This window comes from Neovison vison, chromosome 4, assembly GCF_020171115.1.
Source record: "Neovison vison isolate M4711 chromosome 4, ASM_NN_V1, whole genome shotgun sequence".
In the NCBI taxonomy this organism is placed as follows: domain Eukaryota; kingdom Metazoa; phylum Chordata; class Mammalia; order Carnivora; family Mustelidae; genus Neogale; species Neogale vison.
The window spans coordinates 208,148,546-208,160,942 of record NC_058094.1 but is presented as its reverse complement, the minus strand read 5'-3'; the positions used below and the strand labels follow the sequence as shown (position 1 = coordinate 208,160,942).

General features: G+C 43.7%; 1 protein-coding gene across 2 annotated transcripts in view; it reads right to left on the bottom strand.

Moving 5' to 3' along the window:
* CALU (calumenin) overlaps nucleotides 1–5,838 on the bottom strand; it is a 28,379-nt gene extending 22,541 nt beyond the window's left edge. For both annotated transcript variants that reach the window (XM_044246521.1, XM_044246522.1), the window contains exon 1: nucleotides 5,738–5,838. The gene's annotated coding sequence lies outside the window, so the exon portion shown is untranslated. The remainder of the gene's footprint in view (nucleotides 1–5,737) is intronic.
* Nucleotides 5,839–12,397: the final 6,559 nt, after the last annotated feature.

Sequence of the window (12,397 nt, the reverse complement as noted above, 5' to 3'; positions counted from 1 at the left end):
ATCAAGTCACTGCAACAGTAGATTTTCTTTTCTTTTCTTTTTTTTTTTTTTTAAAGATTTTATTTGTTTATTTGACAGACAGAGATCACAAGTAGACAGAGAGGCAGGCAGAGCGAGAGAGAGGAGGAAGCAGGCTCCCTGCTGAGCAGAGAGCCCAATGTGGGACTCGATCCCAGGATCCTGAGATCATGACCTGAGCCGAAGGCAGCGGCTTAACCCACTGAGCCACCCAGGCGCCCAACAGAAGATTTTCTTTATGCCTATTAATAAGGGAACTTCACATTTAGGAAAATTTTATATATAATTATTTACATCCTCAGAATAAAATGCCCTAACAATTCTTGCATAATTCCATGACAACCCCTGCAAACCCCAAATATTACAATAGGAATAAATGCCAAAGCCCATTACCAAGGCTGGAAAAGATACTGTACAAAGTTTTGATACATGTAACATGCAGAAATTAACAGTAGCTCGCTGATTTAGAGGCAAAACTACATTTAAGTTTGAAGTTTAACATCTTGATAACAAGGATAAGAGAATTCCAGAGTAAAAGTCAAGAGCTTCTGCTTTTTTATTTTTTAAAGATCTTATTTATTTGACAGAGAGAGATCACAAGTAGGCAGAGAGGCAGGCAGAGGGGGGAAGGGAAGCAGGCCCCCTGCTGAGCAGAAAGCCCTATGTGGGACTCGATCCCAGGACCCTGAGATCATGACCTGAGCCGAAGGCATTGGCTTAACCCACTGTGCCATCCAGGCGCCCAAGAGCTTCTACTTTATCATCTATCCATCCCTTTCCCTTTCTCTTTCCATTAACCTTCCAATCCCATGCCTCTAAAGGCTCCTTTCCCTATTCTTTTTTTTTTTTTTTAAAGATTTTATTTACTTAACAGACAAAGATCACAAGCAGACAGAGAGGCAGGCAGAGAGAGAAGAGGAAGCAGGCTCCCCGCCGAGCAGAAAGCCCGATGCCAGGCTCGATCCCAGAATCCCGGGTTCATGACCCGAGCTAAAGGCAGAAGCTTCAACCCACTGAGCCACCCAGACGCCCCTCCTTCCCCTATTCTGTCAATCAACACTTCTCAGGTCTCCACAATCCAAAATCCGTCTTTCCCAGACCTCGCTATTCATTCAAGGTTGCCCTTCCCTTTGCTTCTCCCATAGGAGTGTCTATGTTGCTATCTCTGATCCTCACTATCTACTGCCACCCTGAAATCTTTTTTTTTTTTTTAAGATTTTATTTATTTGTCAGAGAGAGAGAGAGAGACAGAGCAGAAGCAAGGAGAGCTAGCTACAGGCAGAACAGGCAGAGCAGGCAGAGGGAGAAGCAGACTCCCCACCAAGCAAGGAGCCTGATGAGGGACTGGATCCGAGGATCAAGTCAACCGCTTAACCAACTGAGCCACCCAGACATCCCCGGAAATCTAGCTTTCCATCTACCACTGATGAAACTACTTAAAAAGGTCATAAGGACTGCGTGATGGACAAAGCCAATGGTCCTACTTTCATCTCTCTGCAGTGGACAATGAAAAACCCTGCGTTTTAAATAACTTCTAAAAATAAATAAATAAATACCTTCTAAAAAAAACAAAAACAAAAACAAAAACACTCTTTGAACCCACATATAATATACCGACTCCTGACTATCAGAAACTTTCACACAAGCCTCTTGTTCTATGAATATAGACACTAAGAAGAAAAAAAAAAAGGTCTGCACTAGATTTATCTAAATCCATACAGTACATAAAAATGTTCAAGTAGAAACAAAGGATATCCCCCAAGACAAAGGTTATTTTATATGGGAAGATGTGAGAACAGTATTAAACAACTTTTCACACAAGGAATTTTAAGAACCACGTTAGTGCAGTTATTTCTGAAGCATCTTTATCTTTTCAAACTGAAACCAAATGATGGAAAACTAAATGGCCCTTCTCTTTCTCCTTCCCTCATCACCACAGCTACACATCAATGGAAAACAGGACATCAGGAAAACATAAATACTTAGTTGCATGAACTTTTATCATGTGATCTAGAAGGTAAATCAATGGCTGTAGAAAAAGCATCTCCCCATCTCCTATTTCTCAAATGACCTCTAACTTTCTCTTTCCAAAATTCTGTCCCTCCTTTGCCAAGGGTAACATCTAATTTTTTTCTCTCAAAAAAAAAAAAAAAAAAATCTAGGGGCGCTTGGGTGGTTCAGTCGGTTAAGTGTCTGCCTTCTGTCAGATCATGATCCCAGGGTCCTGGAATTGAGCCCCATGTTGGGCTCCCTGCTCACTGGAAAGTCTGTTTCTCCCTCTCCCTCTGTCCCTCCCCTGGATCCTGCATGTGCGCTCTCTCTAAAATAAAATAAATAGAATCTTTGAAAAAAACTCTAGACCTGTAGTGTTCAGGATAATAGCTATGAATCACATGCAGCTGCTAAGTACTTGAACTGTGGCTGGTGTAAATTAAGCTGTGATCAAATGTCACACTTTACAAAGAAAAATGGCATTCTGTATGTACTGGATTAAATTATTAAAATCAATTTAATCTATTTAACAATTTCAGGTGAAACTATATTCATGTGACATGTACTATATTTCTACTAGATAATGCCATATTAGAGACATAAATTAAACAGAACAGGAAAAATACCACGTAACTATCATCCTTTTGAAATATCTCACCAATAATGGTTTTCCACAGTTACTTTCATGGACTGCTCCAGTTAATTTATAAGGAGAAAAGATTAACAGCACAAGCCTAAATTTCTTTCAATAACAAAGACTAGCCTTAAGAATGAATTTATTTTATCCATTCAAAAATTTCCTTGAAAGCTCTAAATTCTTGCCATATCCCTCCCTTTGTTCCCAGTCATTGGTCACAGAACACTGAAATTGTTCCAGGAAAATTCAGATGTCTGGATTAAATACAACTTCTCAGAACATCAGCATTGAGTGATCCCACAGGTATTTTGGTTGACCAAAGACCCATTGCTCAAAGTTAACAAGTGGGAGAAATGGGTGTGGTAGTAAAATTCCAGTTCTCTGAGCTGGATAATCAGCAAAAAAAGGGGCAATCCTCTATAATGCAGCAAAAACAGGATCTCACTCCCTAAGTGTCTACATCATCTTGGGTTGGGGGAAGAGCCTAACAGCAGTGTAAATGTACTAAGGCTGTTATGAATGTTATGAAATATAGAAATTAAAGCTATCTGTTTATCTGACATTCCTCACTTACAATTTTAGTGCAAGCACCACAATGGATTATCACATCCAAGGAATAATGTCATCCTCTGTGATCTGATAAAAGTTATAATGAGAAACCATTTGTTCAATATTTCTCTAGTGACAAAGCAAATTTACATCAGATCATGAACACATTCTAATTAAATTATTTGTGGTATTGAGAACACACATTTATATGACAGCTGAGAATACAAGAACTGCAAAATTTGCCTAAAGAAGAGCTTTGAGAATGACAAACCATTACTCAGGTTTCCTTAGTTTTATAACCAAAGCAGCTCAGTACAAACTTTCAAGTTTTCTCCTTACAGAGTGAAAACATTAAGAAAAAAGTTCTAAAAACTCTGGGAGAAAAAAGTTTCCTTTGAGGCTGATGAAACTTTAACACATAATTAATGGCCATAGGAATGCCCTGCAAAACGCAGAGACAGGAGTTTTGTTTTCTGGTTGCAATGCTGCAGTACATGCTTAACACACATGAAGTCCTTGAGAATTTGGTATTTATTTTAGCTCAACCTCCCTTTGGTGCCAAATGTCTATAAATTTTAAAGTCCTAGATGAAAAGACATATCTACGACAATTACTCCATCTGGAAGTAATCCGTACCCATTCCTTTCAACTTTTATAAAACTTGTTTGTACCACTCTACAATAATGATCACAGGGTACTTTAAGTTGTCTCCTTAGCTCTCCTATAGACACTACATTTTTAAAAGGCAGGACTCTCAGCTATTACAAATTAGTATCTTTCTACAGTTCCTAATACAATGTCTTGCATTTTTTATATACCAATATATTTTACTGGATTAGTTGGACAGTACTTGGCAGCAATGCAGTTCCTGCCTGCTCTCCAACCCCCAATTCCCCTTACCGGAACTGGCTATCAGGCCAACAACAGGCAAAGTGTTATTTCAGCTGTTTTAACTCTAATACATAAATTACAACATCAACCAACACCCGTATTTAAGAGTTCACAAAGGATCTAGGATGTTACAGCCTACCATCTCCAGTGGCTATACCTGGCTACACCTCTGTCCTTCTAACACCCCGACATACCCACATTATAGTAAATTTGTGTTAATATCAGTTACCTATCTCCTGTACTAGTGTAACATATAGAAAATGCCACAAATACATATCTTGTGACACATCATTAAATGAACAAAGCCAACAACTATATTGAGAGTTATCAATAGGAGTTGATGTCAAAGCTGCAATCAAGTACCATCCACTTAGGCATGCCCAATTCACCTTTATCAGTTCATGGTCTTCCTAGCTGCAATCGCCCCCTCAAAAAATCCTACTGGAAACCCCTGAATCACTGTAAAACTCAGATTAGGCCTAGGCAACTCATCCTCTACCCGCAAATACAATTTACAGGTTTGCACTATAATACTTAAATTCTTCAGCGATGGCCATTGTTACCTGGTTAACTAAATTCAAGGAATGAGGTCAGACATGTATTTGTCTGTGTATTCCACTCTCAGGCAAAAAATAAATTTATCAGAGATTACACGTCCTCTACTTCGCAACTACTAAGCCATATTAGAAGCAACCTTATTCCCAATTCATTAACGTTGACTTTATGGTACATGTCACCAGGAAGTGATCGCAATTCAATTCTCAGAGACATTACTCTGGGAATTTATACAATCAGGAATTGAGATCCTACAACTTTAGTAGGAAACTTCTGCCGCGGTGCAAAAGCTGCTTTCAATACCGACCACCTAACTATGCTCTTAATCAGGGCAGCTGTTGGAAATTAACTTTACTTCTCCACACAGCATGCCAAAAATGAGAACTAAGATCTACAGCTAAAAGCAACAAAAAAGGTAAAATACAATTCCCTACTAAAGCTTTAAAAACTAATTCCCGTCGCTGACAGAAGTATGCAGCCAAACATGGAAGCTCGAAGCAGTCAGCTTTTCTTTAAAATTGTATCAGTTTTTTGTGTTTGTTTTAATCACATAGTGTCTTCCGACTTTCTCCCCGACCCCCTCCCCCAGCCCCGTTTCTACATCCTCAAAGTCAGCGAACACGACTTTCTTGGCAGACGCACCCTCCTCTCGGGATGTGGCCTTGGGGCTGCGCTGGAGAACACAGGTAGGCCGGCTGGTGGGAGGTGGCAGAGAACTGTTACGATAACACTACCCCACAGCTCTACGCCCTTCCGTAGGCAAACAGGAGGGACTCGGTGAGAGACGGGGCCCAGGCGCGGACGTGGCAAGCCAGGCACAAAACAGTACCCCCCAGAACGCAAAACCGGGAGCCGGAGTTCCCCGAGACCCAGGCCCCTTCCCAGCGCTCGCGGGAGGGCGAGCAGCGACCTCCAACTCAGACGGCGCGCGGAGGGCCCCGGGGTCGCAAGCAGGCTCAGGGCCCGTACCCCGCGCTAGCAGAAACAAGGGCCCCGAACGAAGGGGACCCATGTCGCGTCGCGAGCGAGGGCCGAGGACAAAAAGAAAGCGATAAAGGACGAAGCTGCAGAAGAACCGAGGGCCGCTGTACCTACCCTTCCTTGTAGCGCCCACAGCCCAGGGTCCAGCGGCCGCAGCTCACCCACCGGCTCAGCTCACGCGCGCAAGCACCGCCCAACCGGAAGCAGCTCCGCGCCCCGCTCCCATCCGCCTCGACGGCAGCCTTCTGACCAATCATCAACGAACCCGCCGCTGACGTGCAGCATTCCCGGACATCCATTGGCTCTACAGTCGCGTAACCGGGATTGGCTGGAAAGCGCCACGTCCCCGCGAGCGCGCCGAGTGCGTGGACCGGATTCCCGCCCAACCCGGGTTCCCGGCCCTGTGGGGATGGCGGGTCCCAGCCCCTAACTCCGGGTGGCGTGTGCGCGCTGCTGTCTGGCGGCCACATCCCGGTTCACAGCGCGTGACTCGGCCTCCACACGGCTTTTTGGATTACCCTTGTAGTTATCTTCAAGCCCACAAGCACGCCGGGCCGAATTAATTCGACTCTATCAGTCGCCAATTGTATTAACAATCCCAATTTATTTCCCGTCAGCGATACCGCCCTGATGTAGCCTACGAGAGGCTCTTCACTCGTTGGCTCCAGTGTAACTTTCAGCTTTATCTCCTACCAGTCCCTCCCACTAGGCTTGTGCTCTGGCCGCAACCCTCTCGGTGTTTCCTAACAACCCGCCCTTTTACATCTCTTTGATCTGTATTTGATTTGATCTGTCTTTATCAAGTGATCTCCTCTGCCAGGACTAAGTACGTTTTTCTGATTTTCCGCCTAATGAATGCCAATAGAAGTCCCGGTTAGCTTTTGAAGTCAAACCTGACCCCGCTAGACATAATTCCTCTTTTATTTGCCTTCCTAACACTTTGTATCTTCAATACAATTTGCCAAATTTTGCTAGGAAAAGCTTTTTATCGATATGTCCTCCTCTAGGCTAAGCTCCAGGGTAAAGAGCTGCCTTATTCATCTTTTTTTTAAAAAATAAGATTTTATTTATTTATTTGTGTGTGAAAGAGAGAGCCCAAGCAGGCAGAGGGGCAGAGGGAGAGGGAGAAACAGACTCACTGCTGCCTAGGGAGCTGGAGGGGGGCTGGATCCCAGAACCCTGGGATCATGACCTAGGCCAAGACAGACACTTGACTGAGCCACCCAGGCCCTCCTGCTTTATTCATTTTTTAAATCTACAGCTCTGACCTTGCTGCCCAGTTCATAGCAAAAGCTCAATAATTTGGGGTGCCTGGGTGGCTCAGTGGGTTAAAGCCTCTGCCTTCGGCTCAGGTCATGATCCCAGGGTCCTAGGATCAAGCCCCGCATCGACTCTCTGCTCAGCGGGGGCCTGCTTCCTCTCTCTCTCTGCCTGCCTCTCTGCCTACTTGTGATCTCTGCCTGTCAAATAAATAAATAAAATCTTTACCAAAAAAAAGCTCAATAATTTTATGAGCTGAATGGGCGGGGCCCACAGCATGTCCCTGATTTAAGAGGAATACAGGAAATTTTTCACTTACTCATTCAACTTCATGTCATGAAACTCAAACATTGAATGAGGACTACTATGTTTGCAACACAAATGGAACATAAACTTACTCTGTTCTTAGCACATAAAGCCTCATGCTTTAACATCCAATTGAAGCAAGTAGTATGCTGATGAAAGCTTTAAATACAAAGCAAGTTAACCCACTTTTAAGTGCCAAGGAGACACTGATAACGAATGCTTTGGGAATTCAGACAAAAGAGTGAGGGTGACCCTTGCTGGTAATCTGAGAGGTCTTCCTAAGAAGCTATGACTCAGACTGGACTAAGGAATTCCTGAATGCAACTATTTAGCAACAGCAGTAATGAGGAACAAGAGAAGGTGGGGGACAGATGGAAAGGGGTAAATTCTTAGGCCAGGTAGGGGATGAAGGTGGTTAAAAAAAAAAAAAAAAGGTGGGGCTGGGGCATGAAGAGAAAGCATAGATGTAAGTTTCTCTAAGTAATATAAAGTCTTAATCTGAGGACCCTGAGCTGAAGGCAGAGGGAATTATGGGTCTTTTGAAGGTTTCTAAATTTGTGCCTATGTGGGAGGTAGAATGAGATTGAAAATTCTAAGTGTTCTTTGTAGGAGGGGTTCTTTCTAATAGGGATTAACTACAGAAAAGACTGCATCAGAAAGTGTTTTTAACACTTTAAGAAATGCCTCCTTGAAGTCAAGCACCGTGGCAGGTGCTGGTAAACCCACAATGAATAGAACATGGTCCGAGCCCTCAACAGAACATGGTCCGAGCAGTCCGGTGGGAGAGCCACCCATCTTGGAAGTGTCCTAGAAGAAGCTGGATAAGGCAGTGGGACTCTGCCAGTGATGGGACCCTCCACCCCTGTGATTCCCTGTGGGTAAGGGCTTGGCCTAAGGCAGAGCAAGGAAAGTGGAAAAAACTCTTACATACAAGAGGAATTTTTAAAGTGGAAATAAGTCCTGAGTTTAGTGATTGCTTACATGAAAGAAATGAACACTCAAAAATTTAAATTATTAATCATAGGAAACTGGGAGAATGAACTAAATGGGTGTAAGAAAAGAGAAATGAGTTCAAGACATGGAGAGTCTAAGACAATGGCAGAATATCTTAAAAGAGTCAGTAGGGGCCTCTGGGTGACTCAGCCGGTTAAGTGTCTGCCTTCAGCTCAGGTTATGATCTCAGGATCCTGGGATCAAGTGCAGCATGGAGCTTCCTGCTCAGCAGAGAGTCTGTTTCTCCCTCTCCCTCTGTCCCTCCACCCACTTGTTTGTTCTTTCTCTCTCTCTAATAAAGTCTTCAAAAAATTAAAAAGAGTTATTAGGCTGGAGGAGATACTCAGAAGGATCATTGACCAGGAGGCAGCCAAGTGAGCCATGAGAATGAGTGAGCTGAGGAAAGAAAAGTGCATTAACCCTCCAGGGAGCCCAGGATTTAGAAAGTAGGTGGATGAGGAAGAGGGCTTGAAGGGTGACACATGTAAGAAATGTCACCTTAGCTGCCCCCAAAGCCCATGAGTCCCAGTTGCTGTCTCTCAGAGAAGTACTGATACTGTTTATGGCAAAAGGCTGATGTTCTTCAAGCATGATGTTCTTCAGTGCTCCTGAACATTTACTCCACAAATAAATGGATTGTTTCCCATGTACCAGGCACTGTTCTAGCACTGGGGATACAGCACTGAACAAATGGACTGAACTCTCTCATGATGCTGATATTCTGGTATGTAGCCAATAGTCCAGATAAAAAAGCAAAACATAGAGAATGAAAGGTAATGATAGGTACCAAGGAATAAAATAAGGCAGGAAAAGGAGAGAAGTGAGGGCTGGGACTTTCCAGGCATTGCAGTCTTTAAAGAGTAGCCAGGGAAGGCTTATAAAGAGGAAGGCATGTAATATCCAAAGGTGGTGAAGAACATTCCAGGAAACAGGAACAGCAAGAACAAAGGTCCTGACTTGAAGCATGCTTGGAAGTGTTCAAGAAGCAGCGGGGAGTCAGTGTGGCTGGACTGTGGTAATCGAGTAAATGAGGTCAGAGAGGAGGGAGCAGAGATGCGGACAAGGAGCAGAAGGACACCATGTAGAGCCTTTCGGCTCTTGTAAGGGCTTTCACTCTACTATGAGAAGGACTATGACTAGGACATGGAAGAGATTGGCTGTTGACCAGACTGTTTCCTACTCTGGACACGGCTGGACTACAGTATGAATGGGTAACTGAGCTCTGGCCAAAGGAAAAGTAGCAGAAATGAGGTCTACCACTTCCAGTCCTTGTCTTACAGACCTGCTATGATCCATTCTCCAAGCTCTCTTTCTGTGGCAACCCTAGAAATCATGTATACAGATTGCCCATCACAAGATGGAAGGAGCCCGGGTTCTTGTGGAAAAACCACTCACTGAACAGGAAAACTTTTTTGGACTTTTTCTGAGTGAAAAATGAATTCTGTGGATTATTTTCTACCTCTGATATATTGGGATTTATCTCTTTCAGAGCTAACATTACCTTAACTAATACAGATGGGAAGACATTGGAAGGTTTTGAGTGGAAAAGTGACATGATCTAACATTGTAAAGGGGTTACATATGACCGAAGGGGGTGAGATTAGAAACAAGCCACCCATTTAGGAGGCTTTTGCAACAATCCAGGTGATGACAATGATGAGGATGGCTTGGTCCAAGGTGGTTAACAGTGAGAAGTGATCCTGAAAGTAGCTTAAGAGGATTTCCTAATGGGTTGGAAATGGGGTGAAGAGAAAGAGAGAGTCAAAGATGACCCCAGAGTTTTGAGAAAGCAGAAAAATGGAGCTGCCATTGACTACAATAGAGAAGACCTTGGAAGGAGCAAGTCTTGAGGGATAATATTGAAAGGTTAGTTTTGGACATGTTAAGATGCCTATTAAATATTCAAATAGAAATGTCAAGTAGGCAATTGGATGTGTGTCTGTGGAGTTCACAGTGTTCTGGACTAGAGATATAAATTTGGGAATAATTGGTTTATGTGTGATATGCAGCCAAGAGTTTTGATTTGGAGCTGGTAGAAGGTGTTGATGAGAATGAATCAGCAAAGGAAACTGAGAAACATCAGTGGAGGAGGAAAGCCAGGAGAGTGTAGTGTTCTAAAAGTCAAGCGAGGAAAGCATTTCAAGGAGAGAGGAGTAGTCACATATGTCACATGCAGATAACAGTGAGAGGAGGACTGATTAGCCATTGGCTTTAGCAACGTGGGGATCAGGTTTGGTGGGGTAGTGGGTGCCAAAACCTACCAGAGGGGTTCAGGAGAGAATAGGAAGCAAGAAATTAGAAACCCATTTAAGGAATTTACTTTAAAGGAGTGGAGAAAATTGGAGCAGAGGGGTAGTGGGGCTAAGGAAGGTTTTGTTTTATTTTCTTCTATTTTAAAATGGAAGAAATATGTTTAGCAGAAATACCAGCTTGTTGCAGATGGAAAGGATCTAGAAGTGAGGATAAAATTGATGTAGGAAAAAGGCAGAATTGCTGGAGCAACGTCCTTGAGTAGAAGAGATAGGATAGGATCTAGTACAAAATGGAAGGAGTTAGGGCGCCTGGGTGGCTCAGTGGGTTAAGCCGCTGCCTTCGGCTCAGGTCATGATCTCAGGGTCCTGGGATCAAGTCCCGCATCGGGCTCTCTGCTCAGCAGGGAGCCTGCTTCCTCCTCTCTCTCTCTCTGCCTGCCTCTCTGCCTACTTGTAATCTCTCTCTGTCAAATAAATAAATAAAAATCTTTAAAAAAAAAATGGAAGGAGTTAGACTTTGCTTAGAACTGACACGGTTCTTCCACAGTAATAAGGAGAGAAACTGGATCTATGGGTCTGGTTCCAGGTAAGTGGTGATCATGGTGGAGAGAGCTTGGAGTTCCCTTTCCATTGCTGTGATGTTCTCAGTGAAAAAGGAAGCACTGTGAGGCACTGGGGGTCTGAGGGAGGAGAAGATGTGAGGTAGCCAGTCAGGAGAGAGAACAGATGAGGGAGCATAGTGCGATCTCCAAGCAACATTGAGGACTCTCCTAAAAACTGAGATGACTTTGAGGTAATACATGTTACTATATCATGTGCTTTTCTCCAGCCAAGTTTAGCGGCATGATGCAGGCATGGATTTGGTGGAGAGTTGGACTTGGCCAAGTAAATAAAATCACGTGGAAGAGACACAAAGGTGTTGAGGGTGCATGGAAGGGAATGGTGAGAATAATGACTGATCATGGAATCTAGGCTGAAGGGGAAGGAAATGAGGACGTGAGGAGTGTGAGGGACAGTGAAAACCCAGAAGGAGCAATAGATTGTGGGATTAGTGGGTGGAAGGATTACTGGACTCGGGGAAAGACAGGAGGTAGTGGAGCTGGAGAGAGGGATTCATGGAGTGGGGTGCAGTTATTAACGACAAACTCTAGGATCAAATCACAAGAGTCAGTGGCTGATGAGGGTAGTGGGCAGGATTACTGGGGTACAGCAGCTCAAGGAACCTCGACCAGGGCATGGGAGGTTCATCTAAGTGGATACTGAAATCACCAACAATTAGGACAAAACCCATCCCTGGAGAGAGTGATGGTGATCCAGGACCTTACCTTTTAGCCCTCCAACCCTTTTAATTACTCCAGTGTTGGAAAAGACCCTCGTAGCCTATCTTAAATCAGAGCAAGACATCTGAAAAATTGGAAAGTTGGTTGAAATATTCATGGTCTATTTTTTACTAAATGTGAAATATAGTGTATTTTATTTTTTAAATTAAATTAAATTTTTAAAAAAGATTTTATTTATTTGACAGACAGAGATCAGAAGCAGGCAGAGACACAGAGGAGGAAGCAGGCTCCGTGCCGAGCAGAGAGCCTGATGTGGGGCTCCATCCCGATGCGGGGCTCCATCCCGATGCGGGGCTCCATCCCAGGACCTTGGGACTGTGACCTGAGCCGAAGGCAGAGGCTTTAACCCATTGAGCCACCCAGGTGCCCCTGAAATATTGTGTATTTTGAATAAAATGGCCAGTCTGTGAGCCATGAGACAGACACTCTTTGGTGACTCCCTTGATCTGTAAAGGCTTTAACCCATTGAGCCACCCAGGTGCCCCTGAAATATTGTGTATTTTGAATAAAATGGCCAGTCTGTGAGCCATGAGACAGACACTCCTTGGTGACTCCCTTGATCTGTAATTTGTGAACCTCTGATTTTACCTTTACTCTAAGCCTGGAGCCTCTGACTTACTTAT